The sequence below is a fragment of the Schistocerca piceifrons genome, chromosome 3 (genome assembly GCF_021461385.2).
Source record: "Schistocerca piceifrons isolate TAMUIC-IGC-003096 chromosome 3, iqSchPice1.1, whole genome shotgun sequence".
NCBI lineage: Eukaryota > Metazoa > Arthropoda > Insecta > Orthoptera > Acrididae > Schistocerca > Schistocerca piceifrons.
Genome location: NC_060140.1, coordinates 622,546,979 through 622,562,921, shown reverse-complemented (window position 1 = coordinate 622,562,921; position 15,943 = coordinate 622,546,979).

Below are 15,943 nucleotides of genomic sequence, written 5' to 3'. Positions count from 1 at the left end.
TTATACTGACGTGACAAAGGAAATTTAGAAAAACTATAATTATGCAAAAAAATCACAATTACACTCTAATCCAAGAACACAAGCCAGATGCTTTGTTGACTGAACCTGTAGTGACACATTATTTCAGATACACAACTAATAAAGGAACATTATAAATTTTACCTTCATATATTGACGAAATGCACTCATTACAATAACATCTGCTATCTCTCCCATCAAATCACTGCATAAGACAAGGAACAACACTCTTTACTACAACATCTTACTCCGACTTCACGACAAGCAGTGCCCACTAGTACATCTCAGTACGAACTCTTAACACACACTGTCCTCTACGAGCTCTCTGGTAGCACTGACTGCCACGAACTCTTAACACGCACTGTCCTCTACGAGCTCTCTGGTAGCACTGACTGCCACGAACTCTAAACACGCACTGTCCTCTACGAGCTCTCTGGTAGCACTGACTGCCACGAACTCTCAACAACCACTGACTGCAACGAACTCTTAACACGTACTGTGGAGGCGGCTTAATAGTACTCTTTGGCGCACTCTCTGGCGCAGTGGCACAGTGTAGCCACCTTTCACAGTTCAAGAAAATATTGAAAACTATTGCATGTGCCAACCAACTACAATTTTAAATACTGTACTTTAGAAGTAAGTGATTAAATGCTATTTTATTATGAAAGGAAAATTTGACCTTGCTTGTAAATTTTAATAACTATGTATGCAAAGTCCGTGTTCCCCATAATATCGAATTATATGCGCTTTAAACCTGCACCAGTAACGGTGAGAATGGTAAATAACACTGCTAATGCATACATTTAGATTATACACAAACTCTATGCATTTTGCATAGAAATCTGGGCTCTGGTAATAAACAATAAAACCTTCCTACGCAACTATAAACCATTAAGAATAATCCTCCCTAAATGAACAATGTTGTTGTTGTTGTGGTCTTCAGTCCTGAGACTGGTTTGATGCATCTCTACATGCTATTCTATCCTGTGCAAGCTTCTTCATCCCCCAGTACCTACTGCAACCTACATCCTTCTGAATCTGCTTAGTGTATTCATCTCTTGGTCTCCCTCTACGATTTTTACCCTCCACACTGCCCTCGAGTACCAAATTGGTGATCCCTTGATGCCTCAGAACATGTCCTACCAACCGATCTCTTCTTCTAGTCAAGTTGTGCCACAAACTCCTCTTCTCCCCAATTCTATTCAATACCTCCTCATTAGTTATGTGATCTACCCATCTAATCTTCAGCTCTCTTCTGTAGCACCACATTTCGAAAGCTTCTATTCTCTTCTTGTCTATATCGTCCATTTTTGACTTGCATACATGGCTACACTCCATACAAAAACTCAGAAACGACTTCCTACACTTAAATCAAAATCCCAATAGTTTTTGTGCCTGCTAGTGTGGAGCCTCACGGCCATGCCAATATTTGGAACACTGTTTTCTGAGTAGCATTTGCGGAGGCTAGACTGGTAATTCGCTAAATTTAGAAACGTTTCTGCTGTGAAAAGTGACACCAAGTAGACTAACTTCGCTTTACAGCTTCACCCCTTGTATCCTCATACTGAAGACTCGAACACACATGGGAGAAATTGACAAAAACGAAGATGAATGAGATAAAGTTTTAGATGCTTACTTCCTAAGACACACATCTTCAAAAAATGGCTCTAGGCACTATGGGATTTAACATCTGAGCTCATCAGATTCCTAGACTTAGAACTACTTAAACCTAAACTAACCTAAAGACATCAAACACATCCACGCCCGAGGCAGGATTCGAACATCTTCAGATTTAATATGAACTATTTCAGATGAAAGAAAAAGAGACTACATTTTTATCTACTGATGAACATGTTTGCTTTTGGAGGAAACCAACTATATATTGCTTTAGAACTTTTTCAGCGTTCGTAGATCTGGATAGGTCCAATGATGATTAGGAATTAGAGATCTCTTAACACGCGAACTGAATAAAGCTTTTACTTTCCTGTGTAACATTTCGTTTTGAAACGTACGTAAGCAGTGCACTGTCACTATTTAAATGGGTCTGAAAACGGGATGTAACATTACCAAACCTTCATGCAATAAAGTCAAAATTTAGATGGGTATTGCTACTGAGACAAGACTTTCTCCGATTAAGTAGTATTCTTTTATTTCACGCTGTAGTTTTATGTGTGATGTCGACTTTGTAACGTTACACGTATGTAGGCGAGTTAGTCGGCGGTGGAACTGCTATGATGTGAGGTTAATTTGCTTGTCAGGCTGAGCGCTGATTGACATTCCGGGCCGTCAAAGCGCCGCTGACGGTCCTGAAGCAGCGACCGTTGCTGACGAGTCCAGCTGCGGGTACAAAGGCTGACAGGAAATGGATAAACCTCAAAGTTGAGAATCTGGACAGTGGTCGGTCGCTTAGACGACTGAAGAATGCACCAGCAATGGCGGACGTTCAGCCAAGCTGAAAGATGGCTTCTTACAGCTCTTAGAAGTTTGACAAATAAATCACAGTTGCATAATAAAGCAAATCTGGCTACATCTGCGATCTCACAAAAATTAGGCGTATCCAATCACACAAAAATATTTTCAATATCTTTAAACCAACAGAATTTAATATTTTGCAGTGGGTAAACATTTTCACAATGAATCTGCTATCCCGCATGTGTGGCTGAGGTCGCTAACGCAAGCTCGCGCGGTGGCGCTCGACCTGATAGTGAGCCGGTTCGAATCCTGGCGATGGAGAAAAGTTTAACTTCCAGTATTTGGCCGACAAGAGGAGGAGAGGTGGCAGCGTAAGGTCCCTGATGGCCAGACTCCGCGCCAAAGTTGTGGTTTAAATATCAAACATCTCCGCAATGCCTCATGAACTGAGGGCATGTGACATTGTCGATGGTGATCCATTCGTCGGATGGGAATGCTAAGCTTGGCGACCCCCTTGGCACTATTTGTGAGGAGTATGCTATCTCCCAGCACCAGTTCACCCTCCTCTTCTCAACACCATTATCATCATCATCATACAACACAAATATTACAATTCACTCACAAATACAATACATACATGTAGTATTACAAAGTGTGCAATGGAGCATGTTGTAAATAAACCAAAACTGAAACTGTCAATTAATAACTCTTAAACACTTCATGCAATGTCAACAGATGGTATCTCAGATGATGGCATTCCACTGTAGCTATCATCCCTGAAAGCTACGTACCTTTTCCTATTTTATTTGTTGACAGATTACATCTTTTATATCTTTTTTAATGTGAAAATATGTCAGAACATTGTTTACTCAACAATAGCACAGCAAATGAATACAGCATGAGTACCTCATATATTGTCATACTTATGTAGTTATTTAATGAATATGTTACAATTTTTGGCAAATATTTATTTAACTATTTGCTAATACAAAATTTATTTAAGAAATGGTCAATTGCGTGTTTTAACTGATAGCGCCTTTGGAAACAGAACCAAAAGATGCTTCTCTCAAACAGGTCTAAATAATTTTTTAAACAATATTTAATGATAATCTGTTGTCATTTAACGTGAGCACAAGATTACTAGCTGGTTTCTATATGAACAAATATTCATTTATATTTATTGTGCATGATCTGAGTGTGACTGAATGTTTATAACATTTCTTGTCTAAATTATTTAAAAATTGTTGTAATATGTTAGTTTAGTCTGGGAAATCGTGAAGTTGAGTCAAATCATGTCTGTAGAAAATAAGTACGATGTATTTTTGGTGAGGTTGGCCTTCAGTCAGTGAAAAGCAGGCAGTGGCGGAACAGCACTAGATTCAAGGTTAGACATTTTTTCGGATGGTGCGCTCAACGAAGCGATTCTGAAGACTTTTACGCGAGTTCTTGAAGAAGGCGGACCTGCCTACGGTATAGCGAGATATTCGATCGTGTGAGTGATTGATTCTTGGGCCCACCACGAGACATTAGCTTTTGGGATAATTTCCGTTTCGATCTTGCGTTTGTGCTGGAAGAATGCAGACCTGTCTGAGGTAACACGCATGATTCGACCTTATGCGTGATTTATTTTGGGTGGTGAACGGCTGCTACAATACTCTAACTTTTTCCAATTGGATTACGGAACTGAGAATAGAGAGAGTATGAGTTTCTACTCGTTATCTCGCGTTCGTTACTTTGTAATCCATCATGTCGAACTTGTGGATGATCACACATTTTCTACGTGTTTTACGAAGTTTGTTTTATTAGTTGTGCTGAATATTATTCTTGTAGATATGTTATCAAATTACAAATGCTATTTGTTATTTAAGAAGAGAATACGCATGGAATTTTAACATTTTGTAAGTAGACACGCTGGCGTATTAAGGGAAAAGTTACTGCCAAAGAGTATAATAAATTGTAAATATATTATCGCTGGGCGGGCGAGCGCGCCATGAAAGTAGCAGTTCGGCGGCGCGAGGAGACTCTTGTTGTCGTTGGTTGTGTGTATTCGCCGGTGTGGCTATGCAAAAGTGCGGAGATAAAAAGTCTGTTTCCGAAGTGCGGAGCAGTGAAAACTGAATTGGTTGTTTTGGCGGATGTTTAATATGGGCAAGCTATGTGTATGGCAGTTATTGGTCACAGTAGAAATGCAGCAAGACTAATTCAGATAACATCATGAGTACTGTGGGCCCTTGTTATTGGCTATGGTATGGCAAGAAGATCAACCTGTGCCCTGTTTTACCGCTAAAGAAAGCCACTCGACAAACCAACGGCATCATAAAGTGATAACTAGAAGTGTAATAGGCTGACCAGCGTAGTTGCAATTTTTTGGTTAAAAAACGTTGTCTTCGTGCATGTTGTCACGTAAGTAAATAACTCGTTATCCATGTAGTATCCATCCTGTCCTTTTGTACGAACAGAGATTATGTAGAAAATAAACTGAACATTAATTTATTACATTATCAGAACATCATTTTTTCAACTTTTGGACAGTTACATAATAATGAAGTCTTCGGCTGCTGTATGAATGATGTCAGAAACAATTATGCAAAAGCCATTATTAATTCATTTGATAAAAATAGAGTAACTTCTGTAATAAAAAATTGGTAGTAAAACTTTACGTAACTTGGACACTGAGTTTCACTGTCAAAGCACAGTTTCTAATTTATAGCTTGTGGCATAATTTATAACTTTTATTACAAAGAAATATCAGAGTAACTGCTAGGTAAATGACAGTCCTTACCAATGATAAATTAAAACAATCTTTCTGCTTGCTACAATTACGACAGTCAGTATTACGGTAACGTAACAAAAAATTTCTGTCCACAGCCAGTAAAAAATATTGCTTTAATTGATCTTTGAAAATTAATGTAATATGTTCTATGTGTTTGCTATTTGATTATTATCTGACTCCTATGACCTGTGTGACGTGAACTTCTTGAAAGCGTGCGTTAGGTACTGCTCCGACGTCATCAGGCCAATAACAGTTATTACGTAAAATTTCTTACGAGTATAAAGTTGAGTTTCAATTCAGTTATTCTTGTTCCGGTGAGTAACTGGTGACCGTTTGTTATTTTCGTTAATGGCATACTTTGAAAACCTTTTTTCCAAATTTTCCACTAACTCTTGTTAATTAAAAATTAGTTTACGTAATAAAAATGTATGAAGTTAACCGGACTTTGTTTCTAATCGTTATTGCTAAAGTACTGAGCAGTGACGATTCGGTTATAACTTCATCTGCTTCTCTCTGTTTTGCAGTATTCTTCGGAGTAATGGCTTTTCCCCAAAAATTAGGCAAAAGCCTAATTAGCCAGAGAGGTAGGAGGGTTATAAACTCTGAACTATTTTATGCTGGCGATTATTTAATATATTGTGATCACGAAATGGCCTTAGTTTTCGCGAATCTCTGGTGACTGGTTTAGCTACTGTATTCAGCCACCATTCTCGTAACTTTCTAAACACAACTTTACTGCATTTGGTATGCTTATACCTTTCTGTATTATATTTAGTTACCGTAGGACCACTTACCATTTACTTGAGTTTTATTTTCCTGAATAAACATTATTCAACATAATTCACTGTCGTCTACATCAACTGCAGACCTTATAATAGAATCATTTGTATTAATTATTCATTTATATTTTATTTTGTGTGTTTGTTTATGTTCTTCATTCGCAGTTCCAACCTATGCATAGACTATTTGACTGCAGGATTACAGTTTCAAATTGTCTGCAGCGAGTTAGTACCTAAGCATGAATGTCTTTACCAGACAGCGCCGTGTAAAGCCCAGTTACCTAAAGTATAAGCAACATCAGATAAATTTGCAATTAGTTGCTCGTACGGACAGCTGATTAGATAGGAACTACTCAGCAGAAAACAGTTAAGTTGCGTCGCAACTTTAACAACACAGGGTAGAAAGTCATGCTAATTCCTTTAAATATCAGTAATCGTTGGGTGCTATACTTAGCAGCTACTCAGGAATTCGTTCTGGCAGCATACACTGGGCATGCGGACATGTCAACAAAGAAAGTAACACGCTGCGGTAGTTTGGTTATTTTATAACATGAAATTCTAGACAGACAAGCAAAATCTTATATAGCAATTCCGTCATTATTATTTCTGTGCGTTTTAGCTTGGCGTGTCTAGTGTAAACAGAGATTGCTTATTCTGCAAGCGTTTTGTCTTGTCGAATGCTCTATTTCTGTTAAAACAAACCCACAGATCCATTGTCTTCAAAGGGACTTGGATGCAATAATTCCTTTAATACGAAGATTTCATAACGAATTTAATGCTTTTATTTCTTATCGTACTTGCCTCTCGTCTTCAAAGCGCATTGTAGCACAGAACATCTAGGTCAGGCTTCCAAAACGAGCTTTCCTGCTGGCGTCACTGCCACGTAAATCTCATTTTCGTCCGATTAGCATGAAAGATAGTTTAAAATGGCTACGGGACAAGGACTATTTCTTTACTTTTCATCATAGAGTATACCAAAACGAACCTACCGTGCCCAAAATTTTACTACTGATGTTTTATGGAGAAAAATCCCTCTTGAAGCTTCGGGACTAGCGAAAGCGATAACATTCTCAGATGAAATTCATTTACTGTGACGTATGGTAGTATACACTATGCTGGTTGAAGTATACACCAGCTTTGCCGTTTCCAAGATGTTCGTTCGCAGGGGCAGGACCGTGATCGTCTGACCATTCTCAAAGTCGTTTACGTCAGCGTATTTCCTCATTCTGGGCCCATAGTGTCGTTAGAATGTAGAATGAGGGAAAAACACCACAGCACAAAATATAATTAATGTATGGTAATGAAATTTCGGTAATCCATTTTTCTAGATAACATATTTGTTTAACATTACTAGATCACAGGTTAAAGTAAACACAAGATAATCCATTGCAAATGTGACATGCTGGTACATCAACAGCCGCCAGAATGTTGACTACAAGCATGCAAACGTGGATCCATTGACTTGTAAAGCTGCCGAATGTCAGTTTGTAGGATGGAGTTCTATGCCTATTGTATTTGATCTGTCAATACAGGAACGTTTAATGCTGTTTGTGGGTGACGCTTGAGTTGTCATTCGATGATGTCTCATATGTGTTCGACAGGAGACAGATCTGGTAATCGAGCAGGCCACGACAACATGTCGACACTCTAGAGAGCATGCTGGATTAACAGCGGCATGTGTGTGAGCGTTATCCTGTTGGAAAACGCTCCTTGGAATGCTGTTCATCAGTGGCAGCACAACATGTTGAATTACCAGACTGGCGTACAAATCTGCAGTCAGGGTGCTCCTGCTGTCATACAAAATCGCACCCCACACAATAACGTTAGATGTGGGTCCAGCGCGTGAAGCATGCATACAGGTTGGTTGCAGGCCCTCAACTGGCCACCTTTTAACCAGCACATAGCCGTCACTGGCACCGAGGCAGAACCAGATTTCATCAGAAAACACAACAGTTCTCCACTCTGCCCTCCAATGAGCCCTCGCTTGACATCACTGTACACGCAAATGCCGATGGTTTGGGGTCAGTGGCATGCATACTACAGGGCGTCTGGTCGGAGCTGTCCTTGAGGTAACGGATTTGTAACAGTTCGTTGTGTCACTGTGGTGTCAACTGCTGCTGCAGATGCGGTACGAAGCTCCACAGTCATACGCCGAACACGATGGTCTTCCCTCTCAATAGTGCCACTTAGCCGTCCAGAGCAATGTCTCCCCGTGGCCGTACAATCTTGTGACCACCGCAGCCAACAATCGTACACAATGGCTTATTTCTTGCCAAGTCCTTCTGCAATCCAGCTTCTCACAGCCCTATTACACGGCCTCGTTCAAACTCAGTAAGGTGTCGATAATGGTGTCTTTGTCACCTTAAGTCATCCTTGACTAACATCAACTAACCACGTTCAATCTCTACGGTAAACAATGCTCACGACAGTTACAGCACGTACTTAAAGGAAATCTGATTGTCATACTCACAATGGCACAACTAGCGCGACTTTTATGCGACTGGCGCGAAATTTAAACAAACATCATCTTTCAGATATAGAAACACACCTACTACCTTTCGTTTATGTCGCACAACTCATTCTCGGTGTTGCGATTATTTTATCGTCTGTGTATTTCGCTTACCGCACCATCAGTGTATCTTCCTCGCTTCGTCCATCATGGGAAATTTCGCTTTCAAGGTAGCAAATTTCCTATGTTTCATCTACTTCGTGGTCTCCAATTTTGATGTTGACTTAATCGTTAATCTCATTTCTACTACTCTTCATTAATTTCGTCTTTCTTTATTTCACTCTCAGTCCATTTCCTATGCTTATTGGATGTTCTTTCCGTCAATGGATCCTGTAATTTTCCTATCTTTCACTGATGGTAATGTCGTCAGCTACTCCTATCACTCAGTCCACTGAACCTGCATTTTAAGCCCACTCTTGAATTTTTCTTTTTACTTCCACCATTTCCTCTCCGATGTACACGTTTATCATTACGAGTCAAAGACAGCATCTTGCCTTCTGCTGTTTTTAATCTGTTATCCCCCTCCCTATAAAAAACATTTATTTTCTACGAATTTTGAACGTCTTGGGCCATTTTACGTTGTAGAACGCTTTCTATACACCGACAAATTCTATCAATGTGTCTTGATTTTTCTTAAGTATTGCTTCCATTATCAAGTGCAGACAGAAATGCCCTTCTGGCACTTTTCCTTTCCTATTGTGGTATTCATTACCACAATATGTACAGCCTCAAAGAACATCCAACACTCATAATTCTTTCTCAGTATAAGCATCTCACTTCTTAACTGTGGTATCACATAACGATACCGTCCCCCAGGCGTCACACCAGTGGAATTGCAATTTTCCCTGAGATGCTGATAGTGGTTGTGGAGGATCTACCGGACCCAATCGAGCATGCCTGCTGAGTCACACCCCTAATGGCTCCATACCACGAGCACCCTCTGCCACTGCAATACATGAGAGCCGCTCACGTTCAGAGCCACACCGCTACATGTAGCTACGCAGACGCCACGTAGTCGTGACTCCGACACCATCTTTGTTGCTGTTGTAATAGCTGGACTCGGTTTCTTGCTGCTTGTTTGTAACGAGTCTTCAAATTCTTTGAGAAATACAAGAGTAAATCTTCTGTTTACTGTGTTAACTTGCTCGATAATCATTTCTGCTCCTGTCCAGCTTTCCTACGACGACAGTTGTCATACAACTCTGTAGCCCACCTCTCCTCTACACAGTGTACAAAGTTGTACACAACATTAGCGCAGTATTCTTCCTGATTATTCTCTTAAAACTCTAAATCCAGAAAAGTTACGAACGTTGGTTTGTCAAAATTTTAAGGTAAGTCACAGAGTCTGTATTGTCTTGCGTGTTCCTGATTTTCACACCAAGCCAAATTTATTTACCACCACGTCAACGTCTGTCAGTCGTTCCATTCTTCTGTAGATAATTCGGGTTAGTACTTTCCAGCCGTGACTGTTAAACTGATATTCCGGTAATTTCCTAGCCCTCAGCAATTAACCTTATTTGGTATCGAAATTACCAAGTTCTTCTTTACGTCTGAGGGAACTTCGCCTGGTGAATAGGTGTTGGGAGAGCTTTGTCTTGGTTGGTTCTCACAAAGAGCATTGTAATTATGAGAGAATGCTGTTTACTCCTAGAAAGTCTTTCGGTTCTCTGTCAAATAATTCCACAGTATCGATCTCGAATCTCATCTTCATCCTCTTCCCTTTCTTCTTCATAATTCTGCCTTCAAGTTCTTTTCTTCCTTTATACAGCCCTTCCATATGTTCAGGCCACCTTTGAGCCTTCCTTCCTTTGCTTAGTACTGGTTTTCCATCTGAGACCTTGATAATCAAACAGTGCTCCTTTTTCTTGACGTCTTTAATTTTCCTATACGCAGAATGTGTCTTTCCCAGCATGATACAAGTTCCTACAGATCTGAATTCCTACTGTACCAATTCCTGCTTTGTTATTTTGTACTTTCTGACAATTTCATTTTTCAATATCTACATACTCTTTGCCTTCTTCACTTGATGCATTTTATACATCATGTAAAGCTATGGCCCAAGGATATCTACTGGACCTTCCTTCACTATTTCTTCTCTTAAAGTTACTATTATCTAACGTATTTATTTCACCTATTTTAATTAGTCATTGACTAGCGCTCCCTTTGAAATTTTCTGAGTGTTTCAGCTTATCCAGGTCATTTTTCATTTCCTGCCTTTACGCAATTCTTTCAACTTTAAGCTGCATTTAATAACTAATGTAATGGGTGATCAAAACGTTTCCGTCGTAGGCGTTTCTGTAGCGTATATGCAACGTAACCGAACTCCTGTCTGGGTATATAAGCAACGACTTTCCAAAGGATAAATGTGGCATCCGTGTATTTCCGACGAGCATGCAGTAAATGTGGTAACGTGAACTGTGCCGACGTTATTACCAGATACTTCCAAACCAGGACCAAAGTGCTTGTTAATGTTTTCTTGCCTGCTGAACGACAAATGCCTGTAGACATCCGTCAGAGAATGAAGAATATGTATGGGGGCAGCATGTCTGTCGAAATTCACCATTGCGGATGGTGCACCAAGTTCCTTGCTGGTCGCACGTCTCCATATCAGAAATGTCGTAACATGGAAGTTACGCAAATGAAGTGGGAGGCATTCGAGCACCCGACCTATAGTCGTAATCTATCCGCAAGTGATTATCACGTGTTCGTTTACTTAAAAAAGGCCTCAAAGGGTCGACGATTCCTGCCGGAAAAAGATTACAGAAGGCAGTTACGGAATCCTTCATGTAGCAGGACAAGGTGTCCTACCAAACGGGTATTTTCGACCTGATGCGTTGGTGGGATGACTGCCACAATTCTCATGGCGATTTTGCCTAACTGGGCATCCATATTATAGACTGAAGGTCCTTTGAACGGAAACTTCTGATTGTCCCTTATAAATCGTGGTCGGATTCCTCATCTGCCCCTATCAATTGTAAAACATTCCCCTGGTGTCGCCTATTCTGTCTTCAACGGGGACCTGCTGTCCGCTTCCAATTCTGACCGTGGCCCCATCAGTGTCCTCTGCTACTTGCATAAGCAATTAATATTGATCTGTTGCTGCTGTGATTGTGATCAAACTTCTACTAAATATTAAGGACAATTGTGGTGATTACAAAGCCGCGTAAATGAGTCATAGGAAGACTCAAGCAGACAGATATATCGAACAGTTTCTCCAGTTATAAATACAAGAAATTAATCAATTGATGTGATAACACTAAAATTAGGGGCAAAACATGACTAAAATGCTCAACATGTACAAGTTATTGCACTGCCATTCACTGCTCGGACAGTAGCAGAAAATAACACACAGTGAAAGCTGAAGGACCCAAGGAAATAAGGCAAGAGAAAGAGTCTCTGTCCAGGAACGGTAGTAGAACTTTTGGCTTTTTCTGAGCGGCACCGTGGATTACTCTGAGATTCAGTTGCAGTCATACATTCGAGCAATCATCATAATTATTAATCAAGCTGTCACAATAAGAGAGCAAAAAGATGCTTAAATTCTGTGCTCTTTGAAAACAGAGAACTTTCCATAAACTTATGACGTTCATCATTCAGGAACACTGGTACAACATAACAGAGACGTGAAAAAGTCTCACGCTAAAACTTGCGGGTGGTGTGGTCCTAGCAGTTAGCTGGCGACGTGGGTGTCCGTCTGTCCCTTATCGTAGGGCCATCCAGCTTAACACAGTTCTGTTCTTGGTTTCTGTTCTTGTTTCTCCCCTCGGAGCTGCGTCTGTCTCACGGTGGGAAGGCGTGACATGCATTTAGGCATTCTTGTGTTAGTCTGTGGTATTCCATTTGCTCACTCGTTACTCATATTAATTTGGTTAATTTAATGGCATGATTTATTCGGAGCTATGTGACATACTACTGGATTTGCTTATCATGTCAGGGTTTCATGGAAGGTGTTGGATATGCCTGACACCTTACATATCACCACCGTATTGAGATATTATCCTAACAAATGGTACAAATGTTAAAGAAAATGGGAAAATATCAAACAAGATAATTTTTTATTCTTTGTTTTTATAAGGAGAAAATAAGTAAAATTTAGTTATTCTTTTATTTTTATGAGGAGAAAATAAGTGGCATATAGTTTTAGTGTTTATTATGCCTTACTTTTGTTATTTATATACTGTCCATTTCAGAACTAATGACTTATTTTTATCGATAGTCTATTTTTTGCTTAAGTCCATAGTCAATTACTGTTATTTTGTAGTTTATTAGCTGTTTGGTGTGCTTAACTTATTTAGCTTTTCACACGTTTCTTTTGCACAATTCCTACATCACATAATTTGATTCCACACATTCAGACAATCCTATGAATGTTTAAGCATGAGGTTGGCGAATGTTTTTTTTTTGCACGAAGGTGATGGACTTGAGCGAGATGGATGTGGGCAAGTATTTGACGTACAGCTTCGTTCGTCGTTCATTGTTGGCTTTGCAAGTGTGTATTGCTATTGTGGAGGTCCCATACTGGAATGGAGCTGTGAGTGCAGAATCTCGTGGTTTACTGGCTTTGTATGCGTGAAAGTCATCGTTATGTGTCGCTGAAAGCGGTCGTTTTTCGTTGTAATACTTCGCAGACGACTAGTTTACAATAGGATAATGATTTGGGAAGGTATGTCGTCTATTCTTCACCTATCTTCTTTCTTGGTCTCAATCTTGCGAATCTTCAACTTCTGTTCTTCCTGCTTTTTCTCTGCTTCTTTCTTGCTTCTTGATTCTTCTCTGGGCAGGATATGGAAATATTTATTGAGAACTAGTCGCTTTGAAGTTCTCCTCTTAGTAACAGTTTGATAAATTGTTTGGGCATGTCATTTCTACTTTGTGGACTTTTTCTTCAGTTTTGTGCATCAGTGTGCTGTTTAATAGCGGTAGTGTGACTTTTACACATATTTTTTGCCAGTGGTGGCTTTCCCAAGCGGTCGTCTCGTCAGGACTTTTTTGCTCGCTCCACTGAGTGGGGGCGCTCGGAGACCCTTCTGGCATTCGGCCTCCCATCGCGTCTCTACAGGGCTCTGATACTGTGCGGCTCCGTGTCCCGTCCCAGCAGGGTTCCGCCTAGCGAGCAGATTTATTGCCCACTCTATGAGGGCCCTCTGTTGGTCTCACTGTCCTTTCCCTTCTCTCGACGCTTCTGCCTTGTAGGAATCGTGTCTTGCTAATTACGTCCTTTTCTTTCTTGATACTTCACGTGTTGCAACTTGTGGGTCGTTGCATCTGGTCTTTGCTGGAGTTTTTACAATGTTTTGTACAAAAAGTTTTACTTATAATTATCTAACATATGTCTAGTACCTTCATTGTTTTACGCCTTTTTAAAAAGCTTTACAAATATCGGCGCCATTTCCATGTTACAATTCTAAGATATTTTGAGTCTTAACTTCTACAAAAATCCTCAAATTCGCTTTTTTATTTTTTGTGTACTGTCGTGGTGTATAGCATTTTAGTATTTCATGCTGTTAGACTATCTACGCTTTATCCCTTCACCTTAATCTATGGTACTATTCGTGTTATTTTTGTTTTTGTTTTTATTGAAACTACTTTTTTTGCCCACCTTCCTCTCTCTTCATTCTTCTTTCTCCTGACGATCTTATCTGCAACATAATTTTGAAATACTGTGCAGATTATTTACCTGTAATAAAATTAATTTTCAAACTTGTACTGAAAGTGTTTAATAGTGCAAGTCTTAGGCAAAAATACCTCTGCTTTATCTCATAAAATACCCTCTAATTCTCTATTACTGTGTTCCGAAATACCTTGAACTTCTTGCAATTTTTCGTCGATTTCTTAATGGCGATTCCCCCTTTTGTGCATACCATTCTAATTCTTCATCCTCTTTATCTCGCATCATTCTTAATTGTTTGTTTATAACTGGTATTTCTTCTAATTTTAGCTTTTGCTCAAAGACAAGTGTGACATTCCCGAACGTTACGCTACCTTTCCCCATATCTATTATCGCTCGTCTCTCATTTAAAAAATCTGCACCTATAATCAAATCTACAGTTAGTTCAGGTATAATCACGAAGTTGGATTCGATCTTTTGACCTTGGCACGAAAGAGTTAACCTTGTTTGTCTCGTGACTTCCGCAGCATTGTTTCTAATAGGACCTCTTACTTTAATCTTATGTGTTTTCAGAACTGGCAATTCCTCATTGGCATTACACTACATGAATAAATTTTCTGACATCGCAATCAGTTCACTTCCGCTATCAATTACAATATTGACTGGGATATGCTTTACCATGGCCTTCACAATTGGTTGAATTTTAAAGGGTTGGTTCTGTTCTTCTTCTTCTTGCATCAACGAATCCTCCACTGAATCATACATGATTCTTTTTAGGAATTTCTCTTGTGAATTCGAACTTTCTGTAGGATACACTTCAACTGCTACTTCTCTCTCTTTTATTTCCTCTTCTCTATTTCTTCCTTCATTTACGCTTTCTTCAACATCCTCTACTTTTTCCTCATCCTCGTCTATCTTCTCCTTCTTCGTCGCTACTTCCACATAATCGCATCTAAATGCTCTAATTATCTCTTCATAACTTCCTTCATTATATACGTTGGGTTGTGTGCCCACTCGTAATTTATTTTCAACTTCTGTCGACTGCGCAATATGCTTATGGAATTCGCTTTCCCTGGTTTCCATCTCAAATAGCTCTGCAATACTCATTACTTCGTCCTTTCCTCCTACATTCGTTGTGCATGCCTCTGGTAATTTATCTTCCTCGTCAGTATTCTCCCAATTAATTTTGTCCCAACACGATATTGTTATTTTCTTGTCTTCGTTTTCATCTGGTCCCTGCAGATTTGTTTCTTCCTTCTTCTCTTCTCGTGATAAGGTATTTACTTCTCTGTTCAAGGTGCTGCAATTGTCCTGGGTCGGTGCGTCATTCTCTTTTCTTGTTCAGCTTGTTGATAGTGGTTTCTTTGTTGATAATTTGTCGGTCTATTGGTTCTCCCGTACCCGTTCCGGTTGTCGTTATTCCCTCTGTAATAGTTGTTGCCGTTCCTGGGTGAATTATAGTTATTGCCATATTCTCTTCTAAATCCATAACCGTTTCTTTGTTGAAATCTATTGTCGTTTCTTGGTGCGAAGTTATCACATGGTTCGTAATTATTGTTTCTTCGTACTGTGTCTTGTGGATTCCACTGCTTTTTGCTTTCGTTTTCACGTGCGCTTCGTCTTTTTCTTGCGTCATCTTCCGAAAATATGAACTCTAGTTCCCTTAGAATACCTTTAAATGCTTCGACGTCATTGCCTCCGCGACCTACTAATGATTGTTGGTATTTCAATGGTAGCTTCATCGCGCATAATTTAATCAACTCTCCGTCACTGTATGGTAGATCTAAGCATTGATTTTTCTTTGCCATTAATTCGAAAAATTTCACGTGACTCTTCTCTCCTGA